The following is a 24,479-nucleotide window of genomic DNA, read 5'->3' as shown; positions in this document are numbered from 1 at the left end:
AATTACTGTTACCCAGATTCCTCCCTTCCTCTGAATGTGTTTTCCCTTATATTCATAGGCCTTTTTAAAGGCTGACCCTTTATTTAATTTCTTCTGTTATTTTTTAAAATCTGCCTTGATCTATTAATGTTATTTTATATCTTCAATATTTGCAACACTTACTTTAATATTACTTGGTCTCATATAGGGGTTCCGTTAGACACAAATGCCTATGACTGACAAAGAACAAAATAATTTCAAGTTATAAAATTAATCACAATGAAAATCCCAATTATGTTATCTTTGATGAAGTTTGCAAAGCACACACTACAAAAATCAGTAGCATCTTTCTTCTCACTACAGACAAGAACACTGATATTCAAGAATCAAATACTCTGTGAAAGCGGGTTGAAACAGTTATTTTGCTGATAAATGCTTTCTGAGTAGGGAGTGGTTTTGTGAACATGCAGCTCTTGTTAATTCTGGGACGCTTCTCAAGCTAAAAGCAGTATGGTCAGACAGTTGACGTGTTAATTACATTCATATTGAGAGATTTTAGCTTCTGGATATTTCCAACATATCCAAAACTAAGGAACAGTTCAGAAGTCTTTGCTAAAAAGGTTTGGGGAAAAGATCACATTGCATGCAGCAGCTGTTTGTGTGGATTACCTAGTCTAGCCATTCTGTCAAGGCTAAAAAAACATACTGTCTGAACTGCAGACAGTAGTGACTGAACAAGTCACTGAAATATCAGTTAAAGTAAGAGCATGTTGCAAGCAGCATGGCTGGACTTCCTTGGGGGGTCACGCTCCAGCTTGGACAAGTAAGTGGGACAATTCTTAACAAAGACCTTGCTTGGCTGTCCCATTTATAGGTATTTTTGGAGTGAACAAGCTGAAATAATTATTTCATTGCTGTGTAGGTCCTTCAGACGTGTTGCTTTTCACTACGTGTTTATCATCAAATAGAACAAATCTATATCCAAGGCTGAGAGGTTAATTTTATACAATGGTTGGACTTGGCTTGGCTTTTCTGGTCTCTGTGATCTTCCAGCACATTTCCTTCCTTTCTTCCTTTGCTGCTCCTCAAAAGAAAAAAAAAAAAACAGCAAAAGCTTCAGTTTAAACCAATCTTTGCAATTTTTAGTCTTAACTCCCTCCCAAAACTCTAAGAGACCCTTCATTTCCCTTGCATGGGGAGCTGGCTTCATTTCTTGCTGAGAAGACACAAACACATGACCCTATTGAGTCACTCAATGCTACTTCTAAACTGGCTGGAGGAAAGAAAAAATCCAAAAGGTGCTCCTTTCATCAGAACATGACTGCATGATATATTGAAATGACAAATGAGGCTGATTTCTCTCTATGGCTGTCATCCTGTGGAGCTATTAGTACTGAACCTGTCACCAAAACTGGGAATAAGAAAACTCCTTAACACCAATGTAGCATTAAGAAGCAGGCATTCTTTATTGCAGCGCTGGATGCCCAGGGGATCGCTCCAACTAATGTGCATGCTGTATGTTGCATTCAGGCAAGGTTATATAGATCATACATATGTTTATGCATTACATTTCTAGGAAAAATCATACATATTCATTCAATAGGTGGTACTATATTAATTAAGCATCACACATGCTCCTTACAGGTATTTTAGAAAACTTCTGGGGGTCTCAAACAATAGTCAACCCTCTAGTTACAGTTGACTGAGAAATGAACCTCAGTTACCTTTCCCTATATGGACTTGTCTTGTCCACAGTTCAACTTCTTTTGGCAAGTTTGGTTTCAGACCTGGCTTTGCAAGAAGATCTTTTGTTTTAGTTCCTTCTTGGAATTATTGATTAATTATTAATCAACAATATAATGTTGCACAACTACTGTTTGATGGTAACTATCCCTATACTGAAACAAAAAATACATGGTCACAAACCCACAAAGGAGAACAGTCATATCAGGTCTATCAAGCTGGTAACATTTAGGTGGAGGAAGGAGTGGGCACAGAACTACTTGTCTTTTGCAAGGTTTAGTAAAGAATGATCCATGGGTATTATCTACCAGCCACTTTCTGAACTTGAATCATCTGCAGAGCCCTAAAAATCTTAACGAACTGGCTGCAGCCCCAGGACAAACAGGGAGGGCACTGCCTTGTGCAGGAGCAGGACCCAAGGGCTCCAGTCTTCTTTCCCTCCATATGAGGAAGAGTATTTTATACTGCATTTCTCATGTCGGCACAGTTAATATATGCAAAGGTTTGTTGAGTTTAGAACAGCCTTTAAGCTTTCCCAATTTGCAGACTGCTGGAGATTTCCCAGTGAACATTCAAATCCTTTAGAAAAAAAATCGATTACTAAGTTTTTAAGTCACATAACAGCAGATTCATTTTTCATATTTGCCTTTTATTGACCTCTCCCTCCACCCCAAAAGTCCACAGGCAACAGTATGAGCATGACTGGATGCAGAAAAATAAGTTAATTCCCACCCTGATTATAGATGTTTTTAGGTACTGGCACAATGTTGCCAGTTAAAACTGATACATTCTTTTCCTTCTTGTCTAAGCCTCAGAATCATCCTCAGGAAATTTCATGTGCCTAGAAAAAAAATGATCTTCTTGAACCACTGATGAATTGTATGTACAAAATAAGTTCTTTTCTTAGAGGTGCATTTTGATCAACTCCCTTCCTGAGGCTTCTGGGGCGCAGATCATCGATGTCTCACTAGAACTGTCAGAACACATATAGATTTCCCTCTTATTGTTCATTAGAAGATAACAAGATGACTCTAAATCAGGCTAGTGACTCACCTCCCCCTGAGGGGCTGCAGTTATAAGAGAATTAATTATTCACCTTTCAGTTGTGGAAAGATTCCATGCAGCTGTTGGTATTGGTCTGGATTTTCTTCACCCAACCACATCTACTGAACATCAGGGAACTTACTTTTGGGCTTGCTTTTTTTTTTTTTAAACTGAATAGGCAAGATCCTCATTTTTATGTGACTCAATAACTCGACTATCAACTCAGATTTCATGAATGTGGAGAAATCTCACTGAACTTTTACTTACCTCCCTGAACTTATGCTCCTCCTCTCTGCTTTAAAAGAAACCAAACCAAACCAAACATATTTTGCACTGGACGTGGCTAACATTCCCTGATCTAATCTGGTCTGCAGTTTACATTTTGAGTATGAGGTATATGCAATATTAAGCTCCACTCAACAGGACATATCTCTAGGTCTGTATATGCATGCATTACCCCTCCTCCCTCTCCCCCACTTCCTCACTAGGTGGCCACCTAACTTACCAAGTCATTAGTAGGAAAAAAACCAAATAAATCTATGTTTTAGTTTAATTTGCATTACACAACTGACTCTCCCTACCCAGTTCCTGTTCAAAGATACAAAGCCCCTCAATTCTGCCTCTGGTTTCCAATATTAGGCTTCCAATAGCACCACACCAGTCCCAGCACAGGTAATAACCCCCCTTACACATACATGCACATGCATACGCACACCCTACTTTGTTTTGTTCTTCCTATTTCTGTCCTTGTCAGTTTCGTCTGCTTTCACTCAGCACTTAACTCTTTCCCCATCGGCACCAAACCTAATGACTGTTTAATGGCAAGTACAGAAACAATCCTAGGAGCAGAGGTCAAAATTTGTGACTTTCTCCCAGGCACTGCGCTACAGAAACATGCTTTCTCTTGTACTCTGCCTCTTTGGCTGACTTGGTCTTAGACCCTTTCCAAGTCTGCTTAGCAACAACAGCTTTGTAAAGACAACCATTTCCTTTAAGAGATCTGTGGTTTAGATCTGGCTGCTAAGGTATTGTGCAAATATGGTTGCCATCACTAGTACCTTCAGAGAATGGATAAAAGCACCTGCCTGAGAGAAAGAGTTTTGAGAAAGAGGGTTGCAATGTGAATAGAGGTGCCCTAGTCACAGGCACAATGATTTGAAAACTCCACCATTATAAGAATCACCTAAAATGGCTGGTGATCAGAGTATTTTTGTAGTGGTACAGCATTTGTTAAATAGTGTTTCTAAATGCTGTTAATTCTGCAGAAGTGCATATAATATTCTGTTTACACAGGGCCTACACATGGCTTTTCACCATTCTGTTTTTTTCAGTTTTATTTATTGCTACTACCTTCTGTTTATAGTTCCAGCATAACCTGTGAAGAGAAGCTGAATGACCATCTAAACTGACTATGAAATGCTTATGGGCACTTTACTACAGAACACCCTTATAAATTCATTTTATCTCAGTACACTATAAAAGACTGGTAACTTGCTACTCTGGTAACACAGAGTATAATAAAAAAAGATGGAGGATAGCATAAATTGATTCCCATAAAAATGTGTCCAGATAACTCAATATCCAAGTTGCTGTAAAACATGCTCATACTTAGTTTCAGTGTCATCTCATTTTCTGTTTCACATATACGGATAGTCATGTATTTTTCTAAGCAAATAGAAATGTGTATATGGAACATATGATCTGCTAGGAAATATAAATATCAATAAATGTATGTCTTTATTATTATTATTCTTTCATTGGAAGGTTCAAACTCCAGAAAAAATCCCATATAAGATAAATGGATTGAAAAATTTAAACTTTCTGCTCCAGTTGAAATTTCAGCTCTAAATAATTCTGGCCCCCATAGTTCATCATCTGGATCAGGTCAAGGATCTGATTTATCAAAATACTTTAGCTCTTGACTGTCTTTAACTTTGTGACTATTGACTTCTATTGACTCCTAAGGAGCTATTCATAGCTATATATTTGTATATACATATGTACATATATACACACTATCATAAAATGTATATATAATATATACATGCATACATGAAATATATAAAATTAAACACAAACAATATACATCAATATATATTAATGTATTTGCAGAATTTGAGCCTTAAAAAGCAAAAGAAATGGATATTGCATTTCAAAAGGAGCAGTATTAGTGGTCCATTAGAAGAGGACAGAGATTCCCAAATATTTTAGGCTAATGGCAAAGGTTCACAATCAGAATTTCTTGTGAAGCACAATCTTTTTTTTAGTGGAAGTACTGAAAAAGGACTTCCTTAAATTTACCCAATGATTCTGACTTTTCCAAGCCGCATCCAGACAAAATTGTTAATCTGATAGTTTTTACTGTTTAATATGGTTGTGGCCATGATGGAAAACAGTTTGGGAACTACTAGTATAAAGGCATTTAAACCTTGACAGAAAGTTTATATGACCAAATGGAAATGGAATTTGTGTTACTAAATGATATATAGAGCCACTACTATCTGTTCTTCTAAGTTTCTCCTGCTGTAACAACTTCTGCCATAGTGCCAGTAAGAAGTAAATCAGTTAATAATGGTTTGAGAAGATGACTGGAAAAGCTAGCACTTTTTTTTATCTCTTTTTTACACTAATGATTGAAAAGTGCATATTGGTTTAGAAGAGTGCTATATTTCAGTGAATTTGTTAAATTCAAAAAGAATTTAGGAGTAGGCTGTGCCCAGTGCACATTATAAACACTCTGCCCATTTAGTGCATTCTTAAGTCTTTATTAGTCAGTTCTATGTCAAGGGGGTAATCTTGCTAATCTCTTTCCAATAGGGTCCATACATGATTTAGGTGCTCATACAGAGTTTCTGACTCACCCACTAGCTGACCTGTGCAAAGGCCAGGGTCTTAATCTCCAGAAATGGAATACTGGCCTCTGATTCAAGCCCTCTGTCAAAGAAATGGCAATGGTTATCCTAAGACCTGCCTGACCTGCCTAGAGTGCACTGTTTAACAAAAAATAAAACCAAACTCAGCTTGCTTCAAAGAAGTGAATGGAGATTCTGCACAGTGTCACTGCCTGACTGATGTAACACTTTTAAAGAGACTTCCCTACTAACCTAGACATGGGATCTCCACCATGGGCATCTCCTTACAGTGACTCAGTCTTAGCCTTGATGTGTTATTTTTGAATAATACTATAATAAGTATAATAAGTAACAACAAGAAAAAACCCAATAAGCAATAAAGCACCAGCTCTGGAATAATATTATTGCCAAACCCCCATATTTACTTGAAAGAAGAAACCAATTAATCAAAGCCATGCAAAGATTAGCAAAGAACCTGCCATTTGCTGAAAACTTCAGCATATCTGGAACCAGAAGTGGTCAACTCAGTTACTCATGTACCAAATAGTAGAAGAAAAGGAGAAAACATTTATGAAGTTCGTAATACTTGCTTTTCATCAGAAAATGTCCTAGTAGCTCTGTGCTACAGTAGTATGGTATGTTCTAGGTGTGGTACCATAGTACCATTGTAGTATGAGATGGTCAGTAAGACCTGAACACAGATAGATAAAGGTAGATCCATGTTGTCAATCTGAGCAGCTTCAAGGCCAAGCATGAGTTATGATAGGTCTGAGAAAAATTTGGGAGGATGTTTTAAAGCACAAGCAGAAAGTTTCATCTCTACTCTGAATATTAACAAACACTGGTCTAAATCTTAATTATGATGGTGTTTCCCCTTCACATGTATGTTACTTTATTCCTTTTAAAGATTGTTTGAGGTAGATGGGGGGAAACTTGTTTAGATTATAGATAGACTGGTTAGATTAGAGATATCACAAAGTCCTCCTCAGTTATGAGAGAAGGCAAGCAGTCAAAAATAAATCTTTCTTGACTTATGGGTAGGTCTATATCACAGTCAGGATGTGGAGACTGTAAACATTATTATGGAACCAAACCTAAATTATTCTGATAAGCAGGGATACCCCTGGAGAGACTGTGGCTCGTAGCTGAGGCTCCACTTGGAGCAGGTAGAACCCTAAGGGACTGCAGTCTGTGGGTAAGTCCAAGCCGGAGCAATGGCAAGGGGAGGAGTTCACTGCAACGTTAAACCCTACGGGCTGATTCAAAGGGACCAGGGGTGGAGATTGTAATGGATATACCTTTAAATTGTTGTAACCCATGATTTGAGTTTCATGTTATAGGAATGACTACAGCAGCAACCACCTGAACCACTAGAGGACAAGCCTTACAAGAAGCAGTGCAAGTGCAGCAGTGACCCGACCTGAGCTGGCTTTGATGCCCAGTAACCCCATATAACACACAACCTCTCTTCTCCTGAGTGACCACCATAAGAGATCGTGTTCATGGACTAAATGAACTCAATGGACATTGTGTGGACATTTTATGGACATTTTTACAGGGGTGGTACATAGACAAGGGGAATTATATCTGTGTATTATATCAAAGGATGGGAAGGGTGATGGTGGTTAATGAGGTTGTATTGGAAAGTGTAGCATGACGTAAATGGTATGGAATAAGGGGTGCATATGATCCTGGTTTCAGCTGGGATAGAGTTAATTTTCTCCTTAGTAGCTGGTGCAGTGCTGTGTTTGGGATTTGGTGTGAGAACAATGATGATAACACACTGATGGTTTTAGTTGTTGCTGGGTGATGTTTATACTAAGTCAAGGACTTTTCAGTTCCTTGGGCCTTGCCAGCCAGAGGGCTGGAGGGGCACTGGAAATTGGGAGGGGACACAGCCAGGACAGGTGACCCAAACTAGCCAAAGAGGTATTCCATACCATATGACGTCATGCTGAGTATATAAACTGGGGGAAGAAGAACTAAGGGGGGGACATCTGGCATTATGGTGTTTGTCTTCCTGAGTAACCATTATGCGTTACGGAGCCCTGCTTTCCTGGGGATGGCTGAACACCTGCCTGCCCATGGGAAGCAGTGAATGAATTCCTTGCTTTGCTTTGCTTGGGTGCATGGCAATTACTTTACCTATTAAATTGTTCTTATCTCAACCCTTGAGTTTTACATTCCTTTCCGATTCTCCTTCCCATCCCTCTGGGTGAGGGGGAGTGAGAAAGCAGCTGCGTGGTGCTTGGTTGCCAGCTGGGGTTAAACCACGACAATAGTCCAACTTCAAGCAAGTTTACCAGAGCCCAAGATCACTGTGAAGATGTAAAATAAATTCAGAATTAAAGGCTCCAGTACATTACATGAAATAATCACTGAAGCCTGATGCAAGTTTCTCAAAACTTGTGTAGATGCACTATTTTTCTTCTGCCTTTTCCTCTTCAACATTGCAAACCTGCAAAGAGTGCAGTGTTAAAAAGCAAAAAGTTATTGAAAACAGCAAGACATGGTTAGTTTAGAAGGTTTTGGAATTGTACATACACACAACACATTTCATCCTCACTCATCCTGTCCTCTCTGCCCCAGCCTCTTGTCTTTCTTTCTTACACTTTCAGAAATTATTTTTCTGCCTTCATAAATTTCCTTGGTTTTAACTACAATGTATATTTTCTGAAGCCTGGAAAGTCCCAGTACCCTTGAACATGGTAAACATGGCATTTCACAATGCTCTCTGTGCTTGGATATAGAAAACATGTTTCCTGAAAAGTCAGTTTCACTAAACTAAACCAAACCATGTGGAGTACTAAAAAAAAAAAAAAAGAAGCAAGAGCCCACAGAAATGTAGGTCACGCTAAAAGCTTTCTCTTCTACTTGTCATTGCTTTTCATGCATCTGTGTTTTAACTAGAAGTCAGTAATTATTCAAGAGTACAGTAGCAATACAGTACCAAATAGTTAAAACACCAAAAAAAAAAAAATATCAAATAATGAATATCCAGGCAAAATTTCTGGGAGTATTTGGCTGTCAGGACATCTGCTCCCAGACTTTCCTGGAGGATGCAAATGAAGATCATAGCTAAACTGATGAAAATACCAGCAATAATGCTCAAGACAGTTCTGCAAAACTGGGTAAAAAAAAAATACCACACTTCAAGGTGAAATATCATGACAGTTTTTGAACATCCCTCATCTCTAGTTTGGCTTAAAGCAGAAGCTTTCTATGTATCTCAAACAGTGCAGCAGTCAAAGCAGAACTGTTCTGGTCCCACAGATGCCAGGTTGAGGGCTTAGACTCAGAGAAGGTCAGGCTGGGGGACCTATTCCTATTCCCTCCTGAACTTCCTGCCAAATATAGAATGGCTTGATCACTCCCAGCCTACAAAGCTGATCACAAACAATAAAAATGACTGTAACAGTTGGATTCTGGTATCACTTGGTGTGGGCTTGGGCCTTTCTAAACATACAACCACACACAAACCTGGCCCCAAGGCACTCATAATCAAGACATACATGTAATGAGGTAGAGTAAGGGAAAATTAAGTATCATTAAGAAAAGGGCAGGGAGGCATCTTCTTGAATCTATCATTATTTACCAGTAATCTCTCATCAGAACACAGGGACACATGGAGTACAGAAAGGGATCAGAAGGACAAGGAAGGTGGTAGTTTTGCAGGTTAATATCCTTATTTTCCTCCTCGCTTAAAATAACATCCTGGTACACAGGAGTGTACCTCAGTTTCTGCTTTCTTTCTAAGAAGGTAGGCTGTTTCTATTTTGACAGTTTATGAGGTTTTTTAAAAATAATCTACATCAAAGACTATGTGACAAACTTTACAATGAAAACAGATTAGGCCTTAGATTTGAAAAGTGAAAAATCTTGGAAAAGAGAAAGAAAATAAATATATCTGTTGTCTTGTTGCCAATGTGCTCCTGGGAGGACACACTTAATGAAGGTAAACAAGGATTTCCAACATTGTACATTGTGCAGCTTTTGAGTCCATTGTGTTGAAAGTGTTTTGGCAGAAGAACTGACTGTGGGATGAGTTTTAATCTTTACTTGGAAGAAAGTACAGATAAGTACAGCATTAATGCGTGCTTTGAAGGCAGAAGAATTCCTACATTTTTTGTGATGTATCTGTTCCTGGAGGTCTGCCTAGAGGTGGAATCTGTTCTGGACTATCAATGAAGTTATCTAGTGTATAACCTACAGTTATTTCCGAGAACAAATTTGTGCTTCCCAAGACATTGACCCCAGTTGGAAAATTAAGAAATTCTTAATAATACTCTCTATTTATCATTCTGATCTTCATTACAGCTTCTTTGCCAAACAAAATACAGACTCACAAAGCAATAGAGTTAGCATTGGATGATAAACCTTTGTTGAGAATCATTTAGCACATTGCTTCTTTGCAGCTTTGGACCCAGTCAGTTTAAACAGCATATGCTTGATCAAGATTTTGGGAGACATAATAAAACCTCTGGCCATAAAGATGAGATTATTTTAGCCAGGTTCTTTGGAAGCAAAATGTTGCTGGGAGAGAGCAGGTAAGCAAAAGGCTCTAAAAAACAGTTGTGGGCTTTTTGTTTGAGTTGCTTTTTTGGTTTGTTTGTTTGTTTTTTTTAATATCACCAAAAAGGAAAATGGATCCTTTCAATTTGGAAAAAAAGAGGTCTTCCAAAAATCATGTGGGAAGGCTTTTATGGTATGTTTAATATTTTTATGGCAATGACTTAAAGAACGATAAGTGAAATCCATATTCCTAATTTTTCTTTCCAAAATGAGCTGAGAAACTTAAGTGACATGCTTTAAAACCTTATAGCTAAACTTCCCTATATAGACATATATATTTCACTGTAAATTCTTGAAAGACTAGTGTATTTAGCTATGTGTATAAGAAATGTCTGGCAAGTAGAGTATCTCAGTACACATGCCAGGGGAAGGAAGGAAGGAAACCCAGATGACAGAAAAGAAAGAAAAATACTGATCTTTTGGCCTTGAGCAGGGTGTCAGAAGAATAGATTTCAAGCACAGCCTAACCTAATGGGCCTTGATCACAGATGGGAGCTCTAGCCACTTTTGCAAAGCAATTAACAAGTAACATTGGAAAATAGATGACAGTAATCTCACAACACAAAAGGATTAGAGCAATCTGTTTCCATTGCTTGTGAGCACTGCACCAACTGTGTGTAGGTTGTGATGTAAGATTAGGTGACATACCAACCTACCTACACACATGACAGGGAGGTATAAAGAAACTTGACAAAATGTTCTTCTGGTGGCCAGAATATTCTAATGAGGCAATCACAACTTCCTGGAAATGGTGAAAATATGTCAAAGCCAACTTTGTGGGATACTATGTCTTTGCAAAGTTCTTATACTGATTTTTCAGGGGGGAAATTACCAATATGCCCAGCAGCAGTTAATGCTTATTCCAGGCAACTAAAGCATTACATATGACAATGATTTTGGCAGTTAAGACAATAGAAAGCATACATGTTGCATATGATTTTGCATAAGGAAATCATATGTGTAGAGGAATGAAGGTGGGTTAATTAATATTGATAACATACAGCTGTGGGCTGGCTTCAGGGGTGGTGGGTTGGCTGATGTAGATAAGGTGCAGCTGTGGCTGGGGTTTTCTGCCTCTTCTTTAGGTTTTGCTCTGTGTGAATACATTATAGTCCTGAGACTCTTGGCAGATGATGGCCCATTTGTACTGATTCCTGTAGGGTCACAGAATCACAGAATGATCAGGGTGGGAAGGGATCTCTGAAGATCATCTAGTCCAACCCCCTGCTAAAGCAGGTTCACCTAGAGCAGGTTGCACAGAGTTGCATCCAGGCGGGTTTTGAATGTCTCCAGAGAAGGAGACTCCACAACCTCTCTGGGCAGCCTGTTCCAGTGCTTTGTCACTCACAGGTCTCTTTCAGGGTCTAGATCATACCAGGTAGCAACATTTCCTTTTTGTTTTGTGATGGCTTTGCTATGATAACTTTGCATAATAAGCATTTCTAAAATCAGATTTATGTGTTTAATAAAACTAATACCTTTTTTTTGAAGATTTGACATTGTATGGAATCCTGTTATAGATTTGCTAATTAGTTAAGATTGATTGACTTTATTTGATTGATTATTTGATTTTATAAAATTATTTTATAGAATAGAAATATAGAAGGATAAGAAATATATTTTAATGAAACTTATAGTTGCACAGTAAAAGCTGCTATGAGATCCTCTGTATATCCCGTACCACGGCTAGAAGAAGGGGCTAGAACCATTGTTAAAACTTAGGTAATAACTTTAGGGTTTGAAAGGTTTCTTTGTATTTGACCAGTCTTCTGTATGTAGAAGGTGTATTGAAATGTCAGAATATGAGATGAATGGAAACCAGGGAGAGTTGACTGGAACAGCTGGTGGTTACCTGCCAAGAAACCATGAACTTTAGTAAAAGGTAATTCCGGCAGGGGGAGATCGCGACCACCGACTCATATACCACCTACCCAAATCGTACCCCAGACCCATTTCTAGACCTTTCTAAGCTTTACTGCGCAGAATCGGATATAGGAGGAGAATATGTTAATGATTTATGGGAAATATTATGATTATGCATGAATATTTAATGAATATGTATGAATAAGTTCTATATATGGTGTCTGATTTTGAGACTTGGTGTGCGTTGATCGTGAGAGGACTCACTCATGCACCTGGCCGTCAATAAAGAAGTGTCTGCTTATCTACATCACATTGGTGTCAATAAGTTCTTCATTCAGAGATTTCAGTAACATCCCATTTATTTGTGTTTCAATTACCTTTGTTAACAATAGCAAAATTAGTAATGATTGGCAATCAAAACATGTTATGAAGTATTTGAACAATACAAGGTTAGTTAAGTTAAAGGAGGTGTGCAGAGCATTTAAAATTTTATTTGGATAGTGGCAAGCATCTGTGTGCTTGGAAATCTCTAAGTTTCTGCCTGAAGGATAAATTGAAGCTTATATAAACAAGAATTTGTGATCTAATGTTTGAGCTTTTACTGACAGAAACACACACACAGATGCAAAAACATAAACCTATATGGGAGGTTACAAAAGACAGAAAAAAAGAGAAGAGGTAGAGGAAGAGATAAGATGTTACCTGTCTATTTAATGTTTTTCACTCATGTAATCCAGTCTGGCAAGCCTTTTTCCACAGTTCCACCAAGCCAGACCTGTAAAAGCAATTATCTGTCATCATAAAATGAATCAAGCTTGCAATTGCTGTGGTTCTGAAAAGTGTGTCAAAGTTAATTGAAACTTAGGGAGTGAATAGTTTTCATTTCCTGAGATAAGGTGTGTTTTCAGGGGAAGTTTGTTGCTATGTTGGCTTTAACTATTCTTGTCTCTTGTTAAAGTATTTGTGTTATTTCTCTGGGTGGATCATAGTCTCATCCAGTTATGACTTCAATAGAGCCAAACTTTGTGTCATATGCTTTACTAGCCCATACTGGTTTACACATTCCTCTCACTTCACAAGAAGATTTTTAAAAAAGGCAAAAAATACCCCAAACCTCTCTCAAGTGATTGCAGACAGTACTTTGGAAGTATCAAATTTTACTGAAAGTTCATTTCACTCCAAAAATGTTATTTTGGTGGCTTAGTGGTATATTGTTTTAGTAGCTACAGTAAAATTGTTTGAAATCTGGCAAATTCTCAGCCCAGAAGCCAAATGTGAAATATTCCTACATTTTCTTGGCTAGTTATCTTCTAATCTCCTGATTGTAGAGCAGCGTGAATTTGCTTTCACCTGGTTTCACACCCTTTTTAAAGTGGTCTCTGTATTAAAATGGTTACTGTTTGCAACTGTCTATGTGACCCTTTTCAGCTAGCCAGTTATCCACAATTCCCCCGTTTTTATTTTGGGCGACATAGGCTTGGTTGACCATTTTCAATAACAGCGTTTTAACACAGGAAAATACACAGCCAACTTATAAAATCTCAGTTCAGAAGTATAATTCCTGAAATACTTGAAAAATAAAGTTAGCTTGAAGCTTTAATTTAGATGCTCTTTCTGTTCCAGTAATATAAAAAGTATAAAAAATTCAAAAGGTAATTTTAAAGTTCTGAACATGGACTAATGCAAGCTCAAAACCCAAAAAGAAACCAAACTGATGCTTGACTAGGAATATTTGCTAATATTTTATTGGAAAATCCCTGACCATTAACAATTTTCTGTCCAAATAACAACTGCCCTTATGCAACCAACCAAGTCCATACATTTTCTGAAGAATACCTCATTGATATCAAAGAATTAACAAAGGGAAAAAATTAGTTCTAAGCTATATACATTCATAAGTGGATTTTTCAATAGTTGCGTACAGATTTACACACTAAGCCATAATGGCTTGTAGGTGATACACACAAGAAGAGTACGTTGCTTATCTGTCTGAATGTCTATGCTAAATTTGACAACTGTGCCACAAGCCAAGCCTACATGGGTGCTGTGTGTTATGCACGTTCCTTAACAAACAGATGTATAATAGACAAATTCCCAAGATCTAGTCCCCAACCTAATTATATTATTTTGTAGCCAATTAAGGAAAATAACACAAATGTGCATATCTACATGTGCACACACCTTTTAGTTCAGAACCAATCTGTGGTAAAAGGCCTTAGCCTTATGGCATCATCGAATCTTAACGAGTACAGTAATTAAAAATGCAGTCTTACTGTGATTTATGCTGACATTCCCTCAAATGCTACACGTGAGTATTTCTCACTCAACTGCCTCAAGTTAAAATAGTAGTATTTGTTAATATGTATTAAAAAATCATTAATTCTCTACAATAGCAGTTGACTTCCATAACACTATGTAAGCAAAAGAGGCTTAAGATGGGTTTTCTGAATACTAACAATTTATTTTAGACTGTCTAAACTCAGGTCTTGAAAGATTTCACTCTGCCAGACGTAGAAACACTGTTGCACTCCAGTTGTGATATCCCTTTTCCCAAGTTGTCACATGCACATCTCGCTCAAGCAACATTATTGTTAAAGTTTCTCTCTGCTACGTAAAAGCATATTGCACTTGTAGATATAAAAGACAGCACCCTTACTTAGATTATTACCTTATTACCTCATAACTCTTAGTATACCTTGTATCTCTGATTTCATCACTTCAAAAATTCACCAGAAGCAGATAAAACCACAGCCTCAGACTAAACTACACCTTAACCGCTGATTCAAATAAAGGCATTCTCTTCAGATATGCCTAATGCTTACAAATAACTTTGGCTGGTTTTGATCAAAAAACTATTATTACAATAATGATCAAAAATAATAATCCCGTTTGCAAAATGCCTTTAAGCCAGCCTCCTAGTCCCAACCAATTTCCACATTCAGAATACAGCATAAATACAGAATACAGAATAAATTATTTCCATCAAAGCAAAAAGGCTTCTCTTTAAGCACAGAGATGTTTGCTAGTTCAAGGCAGAAACCCATTTCTTGTAGGGGACATCTGAAGCACTTTTTTTTTGGTGGGTTTGTAATCAATTCCGTATTTTTCCTTGAGAAGCTTAAGCTGTTCCTCTTGTTTCAGGAGTGTTTCCAACTCTGATTTGTCGAATAGGTCCGTATTTCCCAAACATATCATACATTTCCTCCGCTGTGATTTTATACGGCAGGTTCCGAATATAAAGGACCCGATTGACCTCTGGGGGCAGCCGGATGTCAGCTCGCTTGGCCGCTTGCATCGCCATGGCGCCGATCGGGGGGGGGGGGTGCCGCCTCGGAGAGAAACCGCGGCCGGGAAGGGGCCTGCCGGGCCGCGCGCCGCCGCTCGCCGCTGCCGCGGGGGACCCGGATGCTATCCCATACGCTAATAACCCGGGTAATGCCTTTTTACAGTCTATGTCCCGAACGCTCCGCTTTTCTAAAAAGCATATGAGCGAATCGTACGTCGCTTGTCTCTCCGTACCGTCGTCAGCGCTGTTGCAGCCTTTGCGAGACTTCGGCGACGCGTGGCCGGCGGGACCCTCTGTAGGTGCTCCCGGGCGCGGGGACTGTGCCCTTCCGCCTCCTGCGCTGCTTTCAGGACCGGTACCCGAATCTCCGTCGAACCGTGGCTCGCAGGTTCAGCCCTCTCTAGGGTCCCTGTTCGGGCGCCATTTGTTGCAACGGAGGGAAGACACAGTCACTCATATTGAGTGATCAGCAGACTTCCTTTATTGTCTCTTACAGTCACCTTTTATGCCTTGTTACAATTAGCTCATACATATTACAAAAGTTAAGCTCATTATTGGTTAGTTGCCTAAATACCAAGCCCACCCCTAGTTTCTCTTCTGTAGTTATCTATTCCCACCTGCAACATTCTTTTCCCACCGAAATCTTCCTGTTATTGTGTAACAAGAACAGCCAAGGACAGTGTATTTTGCTTTACTTCAGATAGGCTGAGAGCGATGTGCATTTTTGTTCAGCCAGCTGGACTATGTCTATGTGACCCTTTTCAGCTAGCCAGTTATCCACAAATGTCCTCTTTCGTTCCCAGGGTTGGCATCATTGCTGCAAAGTCCCACGTGGGCACCACTTGCAGCATGTCCATCAGCGAGATGTGCTGCCACGCAATCCCTCTGCATGATGTGCACCAGGTAGGCTCAGAGGTGGAGAGGCCCATGTACTCCATCACCCTATGTAGGACACCAGACTTGTTGGTGCCAAATGCAGAAGTCACTGTGAGTCAGCAGGGAGTACCAGGGTTTGACTTGAGCAACATGCTTATCTCACAAAATAGACGCAATGGGTGCAGTCTAACACTCAAATCAACTGAGTGATGCCTGAGGTGAGGCAGGGGCCTCACAGCCCAGTGTTGCTTCAGTAAATCCAGAAAGACCCCCATACATCTGTACCAAATCTGCCTCATGCTGAACTGTCAGGCTCCACTGGCCTTCCAGAATTGACAATTCTTTCTAAGGGCCAATCAGCACACAATAATTGACTTAGTCCCACCTCACCATGAGTATAAATCTGGCATTTAGAATCCTCTGTTCTGAGGATGAGAACTACAACTATGGACAGGTCAATGGGCCTAGACCCCTCTCCTCCCCAAGCAGGATGCCTCTTTGGTAAGACTTGTGCCTCTATGTCAGATGTTACCTGGGGAAGTATTGTTAACAAAAGCACTGAACTATAACTTGAGCTCAATTTTTGCAATAAGTGCATTTATCAACAGCAAAACACACCGGGACCAATCATAGGGGAGACAGAAGCGTGTGAACGAGTAGTTTTAACCTATCACCTTTTAAATAACAAAGCCTGCGTAGCGTGTGTATTTTTAGCTGGGGGTATAAATTGGTGTGAGTCTATTAATAAAGTGGCACTAACTTGGGGGGGGGGGGGGGGAAGGAATGAAGGGAATGACCCCAGAGGCACGATTAAAGAAAGCATGTTATGTTTTGAACTTTCTGAAAATCTCTGCCAACCATGCGGTGCCTCCCATTGTGTGACATTTTGTGTCAATTGGTGACAAGCAGCAAAAGCATGAAGGTTTCTTAGTACACATGAAAGACCCTCGTACCGGACATTGGTCGGGACCGCATGAATTGTTAACTTGGGGGAGAGGTTATGCTTGTGTTTCTACAGATGAAGGTCCATGATGGATACCTGCTCGCTGTGTGCGGCCTGAGCTTAGCATGCCGGATCGTGGGAGCACTGCTGCTGCCAGTCAACCCAAAAACTAATGTGTGGCCTCCTTACTGAACCAGTCCTTGTTTGGTGTGCCCTTCCTTGAAACTGACTTGCAAACATTGTTGCAAAAAGGTGAATCTATGCAGGGAATGAAGAATCTTACTGAAAGTCTTTGTATTTGGGATAATTGATTACCTCTGTATAATGTTAACCCTAAAGAAGTTGATACTGTTTGCACTTTGAATGTTGATGGTTGTCTTTATGTAGACGCTAATGTAGTGGAAAGCTATGATGGGACCATGACACCCACATAAGTCAACACATGAACATGCTGATAAGCATAATGCATTTAAATGCAACATAGCTTTGGATGAAGCATGTAATGATGTAGTTGGTTTATGGAACTGATGGGAACGTATTACAGTGGTTCTTCTCTTATCCGGAGTAACAGCAGGGAAAGCATTGAAGAGTTAAATCACCTTGTTTCTTAGGCAGTTAAGAATGTGAGTCAAATTTGCCACCATTATATACAAAACAGAACAACTATTGGTTTTTGTTGTTGGCTCGGGAACATGGCTGTGGGGATTTTGATGGTATGTGCTGCATGGATTTTAGGCGCCCCATTGCAGCAACATGTTACCAAAATCTGAGAAAATGTCAGCCTTTTTGGTGTTGGTTCACTCAATTGGTGGTGGTGTTTGTTTGCTGTTGCCTTGGTTGCCGTCATGTTTGCGGGGGCCCTGCAGAGCATGGCTGGCCTGGTGCTGGCTGTTCAAAGAGCAAGAAGGGGGAATTGTTGGGGTCTGCAGCAGGTCTGCAGACAAGTTAGTTGACTTCAAAGAGCTTAGCAAAAACTACAGGGATATAAATTTCAAAAGCTTGAGAAATTGTGGCAATGTGTCCACACTGTCAAACATCACCGCTCTGGCAAATGGGAGTCAACCCGCGGGGATTGGCTCCATCAGCGGCTTGGCAAACAGATGTTACAGTCTATGAACCTTTTAAACCTAATTCTAATCTGTTTGTAACTATTGATACCTATAGTGGTGTCTTAGTTGTTACAGCTAAAAGGAGAGACTGTGCGAAAGAAACGATAACACATTGGCAGACAGCTATGACGTGGCTAGGAAAACCAGATAACATCAAAACAGACAACGGACCGAATTTTGTGGCCCAATCTGTAAAAGAATGGGCAGATCGCTGGAATATCACTATCACACATGGTATCCCCTATAACACAATAGGTCAGGCGATTGTAGAGCATGCTCACCGTACATTGAAAGAATCTTTAAATCGCATTATAGAAAAGAAAACACATGTCCCTTTAGATCAACAGGATGTCGTCTTAATGAAAGCGCTGTATCTCTGGAATCAATTTGATAGGCATGGCACAGATTGTACATCCATGAGAAAACACTATAATCTTCCCATGACTGATGTAAAAGCAAAAGTGTTAGTGCGTTTTCCGGAAACAGATACATGGTTGCCTGGGTGGTCACTGGTAGTTTTTGGTTGGGGATACGCAGCTGTATCTCATCCTGATGAACCAGAAGTTAGGTGGGTCCCTGAAAAATGTATCAAACCTGACCTTAACCGCGATAATAACGCATGATTTTAGATTCTTTTACAGGGAAAAGGAGGGATCCAAAGTTTTTAGCACTGCTACTGGTTTTGGTGTCCTTGGTCAACGCTGATCGCCCGTACAACGGGACACTGATACAACTTCAAGAATCATGAATACCACAATCTATAGTGACTCCAGGTGCTCCCTCCTTCAATGTCACGGTCTGTCAGCTGATGGGCCCAGATCTACTGGACGGTTGGCGAGCCCTGAATTGTGCTAGTAACAGTAGCAGATGGGACATTGGGGGTAGGAATACATATTGGTGCCCAAGTTCAAATCCCAGTAGGAGTTATTATAATTCCCCTGGTTATTTTTATTGTGCCTACTGGGGCTGCAAAACTATTGCCACGGCATGGACCCCGAGTCAACCTGATAGATTTCTTACGGTAATGTGGGGTCCCTTTGGCTGTAAGACCCCTTCTAAAACTGATGGTGGGACGGTATGGCACCGTGGGACTTGTGGGTACCTCTGGATACATGTCACTAACCCGTCTGATCCAGCTTGGTTTATTGGCAAAACTTGGGGAGTAATGCTTTGAACATCAGGTACTGATAGGGGCACCCTTATTAAAATCATAAAAGAACCCCTACGGTACACCCCTCAACCTCAACCCCTAGGCCCCAATGTAGTAATCTCAGGGCTTCTACCCCCACAGACCCGCGCCCCTGACACAACTCCCGAAGCGCTTAAAGGTACAATTTGTGTCCCTCAAAAGACTCATACCGAAAGCCCTGACCCTTATCCCCTTTGGTCCATGATGCAGATGATGTATTTCACCTTGAATGAATCTAATCCAAACCTCACTAACCCCTGTTGGTTCTGCTATGACAGCGAACCCCCGTTTTATGAAGGTATTTCTTGGAATGGCACCTATAATTTCTCTACGGCGGATAACCCCAGTTCATGTAAGTGGAAGAAATCTAAGATCGGCCACATGATGTTAGCGATCAGAGGCGGGGGGAACCTGTCTGGGCCGGGTGAAAAGGAGCTGAGTCTCATTGTGTGCTTATAACATCTCAACAGCCCTTCAGTGGAAATGTCAAATGGTTTATTCCCGGAGAAGGAGGGTGGTGGATTTGTTCCAGGAAGGGCCTCATACCATGTGTATCACTTGAGCCTTTTAATAACATCACTGATTTTTGTATCCAAGTCTTAGTTATGCCAAGGATTCTGTATCATCCCTCGGAGGACATATATGCACACTGGGAAAAACAACCACCACCTGTCCGGGTCAAAAGGGAGCCGATAAAGGCCATAACGGTCGCAACCCTCATGGCACTTGGAATCACCGGAACGGCGACTGGCATCACCTCCCTAGTTCAACAATGGAACGGCTGGACCTCCTTGCGTGCAGCAGTTGATGAGGATTTAGAAAGACTTGAACGATCTATCTTGGCCCTAGAGAAATCCCTATCCTCGTTATCGGAGGTGGTCCTAAAGAATAGGCGGGGCCTAGACCTTCTTTTCTTACAACAAGGAGGCCTCTGTGTAGCCCTGCAGGAAGAGCGCTGTTGTATGCGGACCACACAGGCATAGTTAGAGATTCACTAGCGAAATTGCGTGAGGGTTTGTTACAACGTAAACAAGAACATGAGGCACAGCAAGCATGATATGAATCCTGGTTTAACCAATCACCCTGGCTAACCACTTTATTATCTAGTCTTGCTGGTCCTCTTATTCTGATGTTACTTTTAACTTTTGGACCTTGCATTTTAATAGATTAGTAGCATTTATTAAGTCTCTCTTAGACACAGTAGAGGGATAGAATGTTTTGTTAGCTCACGTGACTGACCATCATCACCAATGCACTTAATGTTGTATTTTTGTTAGCTTGGAAGGGGGGAATTTTAGTAGCATAGGGATGTGGCAATGCGGAAGATCATGTGTTGTGACGGAAACGTAGGAACTGCGTAGAAAACCGCCCACGAAGGGGCTGGCTCTGTTACTAGTATATAAGTGCCTGTGTCTTTCAATAAACTGCCATTTTGCCTTCCTCTCCATGAGAGTCTGAGTGCTGATGGTCCCTCAGGTGCTGCGCTGAGGTTTGGACACATCATGAGCTGCAACATTATCCCAACCCATGAGTTTTCTCACTTTTCCAATTCTCTCCCCCATCCTGATGTGGGGGGAGTGAGTGAGTGGCTGTGTGGTGCTTAGTTGCTGGCTGGGGTTAAACCATGACAGTCTGTAAGCACCAGTATAATGGATGTGTCCCAAATTCTATTATAGTTATTTTGTATTGCAATCATAAATAGCATATTATTATTTTTGCTTGGGAAAGGCCCAGAAAAAAAATTACCTCAATTTAGAGTGGATAGACCTCAAGGCCAGGCTAGAGGAAAATACCATACTGTGACAGAAATGACAGGAATTACAAAATGTTTAAAACCTTTGGTCAGTTGGGGTCAGCTGTCATGGCTGTGTATCTTCCCAAGTTCTTGTGCACCCCCAGCCTACTCGCTGGTGGGGTGATGTGAGAGAAGAGGAAAAGGCCTTGACTCTGTGTAAGCACTGCTCAGCAATAATGAAAACATCTCTGCATTATCAACACTATTTTCAGCATAAATCCAAAAGTCTCGTACTAACTACTATGAAGAAAATGAACTCTATCCCAGCCAAAACCAGCACAACAATACTGTATATTTTTCTCCTACACCATAAGCCCCTTTTTTTTCTTCATGTTGTGCTGGGAGACTACTGACTTTCTTCCTTCCAACAGCCTAATTTATACTTTATGTGATTTGTGTCTAGCTACCTATACAGATACAGGATATCATCCCAAGTGGCTTAAGTCTGAAGGTCCTGAATGGCTGGAGTAACTTCTTGGTGGGCTGGGAGTTCTAGACTTTCCACTTTCATAGTCCAAAACCAAATCTTTGGTGAGAAATTGTCTGTCCTTTGAAGAGGTCTCTTCCCAAATGAGTATATATCCTGCGCAATTTAACACACCAAAACAAGTAAGGCTTATCTGATGTTTAATAATTTCTACTACTTAATTTAGTTACTTTTATGTAGTTTAGTCTTAATTAAGAACATCACTAACCACTTGCACTCAAACCACTGGCAAAACTTTGACATGAATGAACTGTCCTCATCCAAACCCAGCTTCCTCTTCTGGGTAGCCAGGAGCAAGCTGAAAATGGACCAGCCCCAGGCACCCTCCCTGTGCATGGGTCTCAGTGCCCTGAGCTTTGTGGTTCTGTTAAGCAGTTCCAACTGCAGGTCAATTTTTTCCATTTTTCTATAGCCTGTGGAGCTCTCCCCATTATCGCAAACACTGCAGCCCCCCACTGCAGCCTTCCTGAAGTCCCCAGTTGCTTGTATGCATTGCCTCTAATCTCAGTGTGAATAGTCTAAATTAAAAGATAAATCCTATCAGGAATCACTTTGGAGAGATTAATCAATGTTTATCATCCTTACTTTTACAAGAGAACTGGACCATTTTAGCCAGACAGATTGAAGAGAGAGAGATATGCTTCACAATTTTTTAAAATTGAAAATAACAAATTAGGAGTGGAAAGACTCTATATAAACCTGAGAGAAGACTCCAAACTTGTTCAGTATGCTTCAGTATAACAGAGCAAGCAAACATATAATAAAATAGGGAGATAATTCAACATTCACTTCTGATTGTTGGCTCACAGGGACATATAACTGATTTTTCTATCACATAGTTTTGTTTTCCAGCACATAGCATCCAAGAAAAAGGACCTGTTCAGTGATTATGTAGATAAAATGCTTATTTTTGCATTCATTAACATGACAGTGCAGTCATTTGCCCATCTCTCTTTATAAGGTTTCTACAAATGTGCAGCACAATATTGTATTAGATTGGATTAATTTCTTTTCATAACTTGAAGAAGTGTGTAAGAAGAACTATATATAGAAATACTTTACTGTATGTAACTAAAAGTAGTAGAATTCCCACCCTAGCCAGAGCAAGCCAACAATTGAAGCATTAGCTTTGGCACAATAAAGAAGACATATATGAGCTTTTTTCTAAAAAATCATTGTTTGACAAGCATTTCTCATGGTAACTTTAAGAGTTCTTTCCATCATGCTTCTGCATAATAGATAAAATAGCCCTGGACTTTGTTCCTAGATCCAGACCTTTTGACCTTTGCATTCAAGGATACAGAGATTTTTCTTATATTTCAAGTGACTGGGTATATTATATCACCATTACAGAAGTGCAGGTTGACATGTGTTTCAGCTCACTGCCCATAGGGTATTGTTGATGTCATGAGGAAAAGGCAGGTGTTTTGCATTCTTTCACTGAAACTTCTCTCAGTAGATTGGTCCAATTACAAATGTTCTTCAACCCCTATTTTGTTAATACTGAGGATTCAGTACCGAGCATAATTTGAAGGTTTGTGTTGTCTCCACACACGAGAGAAAACCTTGGCAACATAATTTTGCCTTCAAGTCTTCTCTGATAAATTTCTTGGCTTATGCTTCTTTAAAAAAATAAACAAATAAACATCAGTTTGCCTTCCAGTCCTTTCTAGATCTCTGTTTTGCACACATGTTCATTTCCACCTCAGGGTGCAACTTGCATTCTTATTGCGGGGGGCAGAAAAATATGTGTATGAAATAATTCCCACCCCAAGCCTATGTGAACTGCAATGAAATACAAGAAGTCTGTGGATAACTGGCTAGCTGAAAAAGGTCACATAGACATAGTCCAGCTGGCTGGACAAAAATGCACATCGCTCTCAGCTTATCTGAAGTAAAGCAAAAATACACTGTCCTTGGCTGTTCTTTTTACACAAGAACAGGAAGATCGCGGTGGGAAAAGAATGTTGCAGGTGGGAACAGATAACTACAGAAGAGAAACTAGGGGCGGGCTTGGTATTTAGGCAACTAACCAATAATGAGCTTAACTTTTGTAATATGTATGAGCTAATTATAAGAAGGCATAAAAGGTGACTGTAAGGCACAATAAATGAAGTCTGCTGATCACTCATATTGAGTGACTGTGTCTTCCCTCCGTTGCAACAGAAGTCTGTATAATACAGATCTGTTCATCTTGATTTGAGAAGTTATGTCAGTGATTCAGTGATGAACTGATGTCTTGTAGCACTCAAACAATTGCATGTTAGAGGCACCATATCTCATTTGGACAAGACACAACACAGAGTTCTAATTTACTTTGAAGTCGTTAAATATCAGCCTTTGAAAGAGAATCAAATGCTGGGCATTAAGCCTAATGCCTTGGTAAACCCGTAACTGGTGCTTCTGGTGGCACACACACATACACATGTTTAGAGTTCACATTTAAATGCTTCTTTAAAATCACACAGGACACCATAAGTGCTAAATATGATGGTTACTATGATTAATGAAACAATCTGATATTCTTTTAGATAAAAAGTTTATACAGAAATGTAAAATTTTCCACTTTTTTATTTCATATTGCTTGGTGGCCAAACCATTAGATCATCTAGATTCATCTCCTGTATGTTCACAGGCCATTAAATTTCCCCCAGTTACCCTTGTATTAAGACTAATAACTTGTGTCTGAGTAAATCACAACTTGTATATGGCTTCAGCCAGGCATTTCCATCTGGCTGTTG

The 24,479-nt window shown here is 40.0% G+C and overlaps 1 long non-coding RNA gene across 1 annotated transcript; it reads right to left on the bottom strand.

Moving 5' to 3' along the window:
* Window positions 1-10,053: 10,053 nt before the first annotated feature.
* Window positions 10,054-16,966, bottom strand: LOC119140639. Its single transcript, XR_005101665.1, has 3 exons — window positions 16,830-16,966; window positions 14,699-14,704; window positions 10,054-10,064 (listed from the first exon to the last, which is right to left on the bottom strand). It is a non-coding gene; the product is annotated as an uncharacterized LOC119140639 (long non-coding RNA).
* Between the last annotated feature and the right edge of the window lie 7,513 nt (window positions 16,967-24,479).

The sequence above is a fragment of the Falco rusticolus genome, chromosome W, assembly GCF_015220075.1.
Source record: "Falco rusticolus isolate bFalRus1 chromosome W, bFalRus1.pri, whole genome shotgun sequence".
In the NCBI taxonomy this organism is placed as follows: domain Eukaryota; kingdom Metazoa; phylum Chordata; class Aves; order Falconiformes; family Falconidae; genus Falco; species Falco rusticolus.
This window is presented reverse-complemented; position numbering and strand designations above follow the sequence as displayed.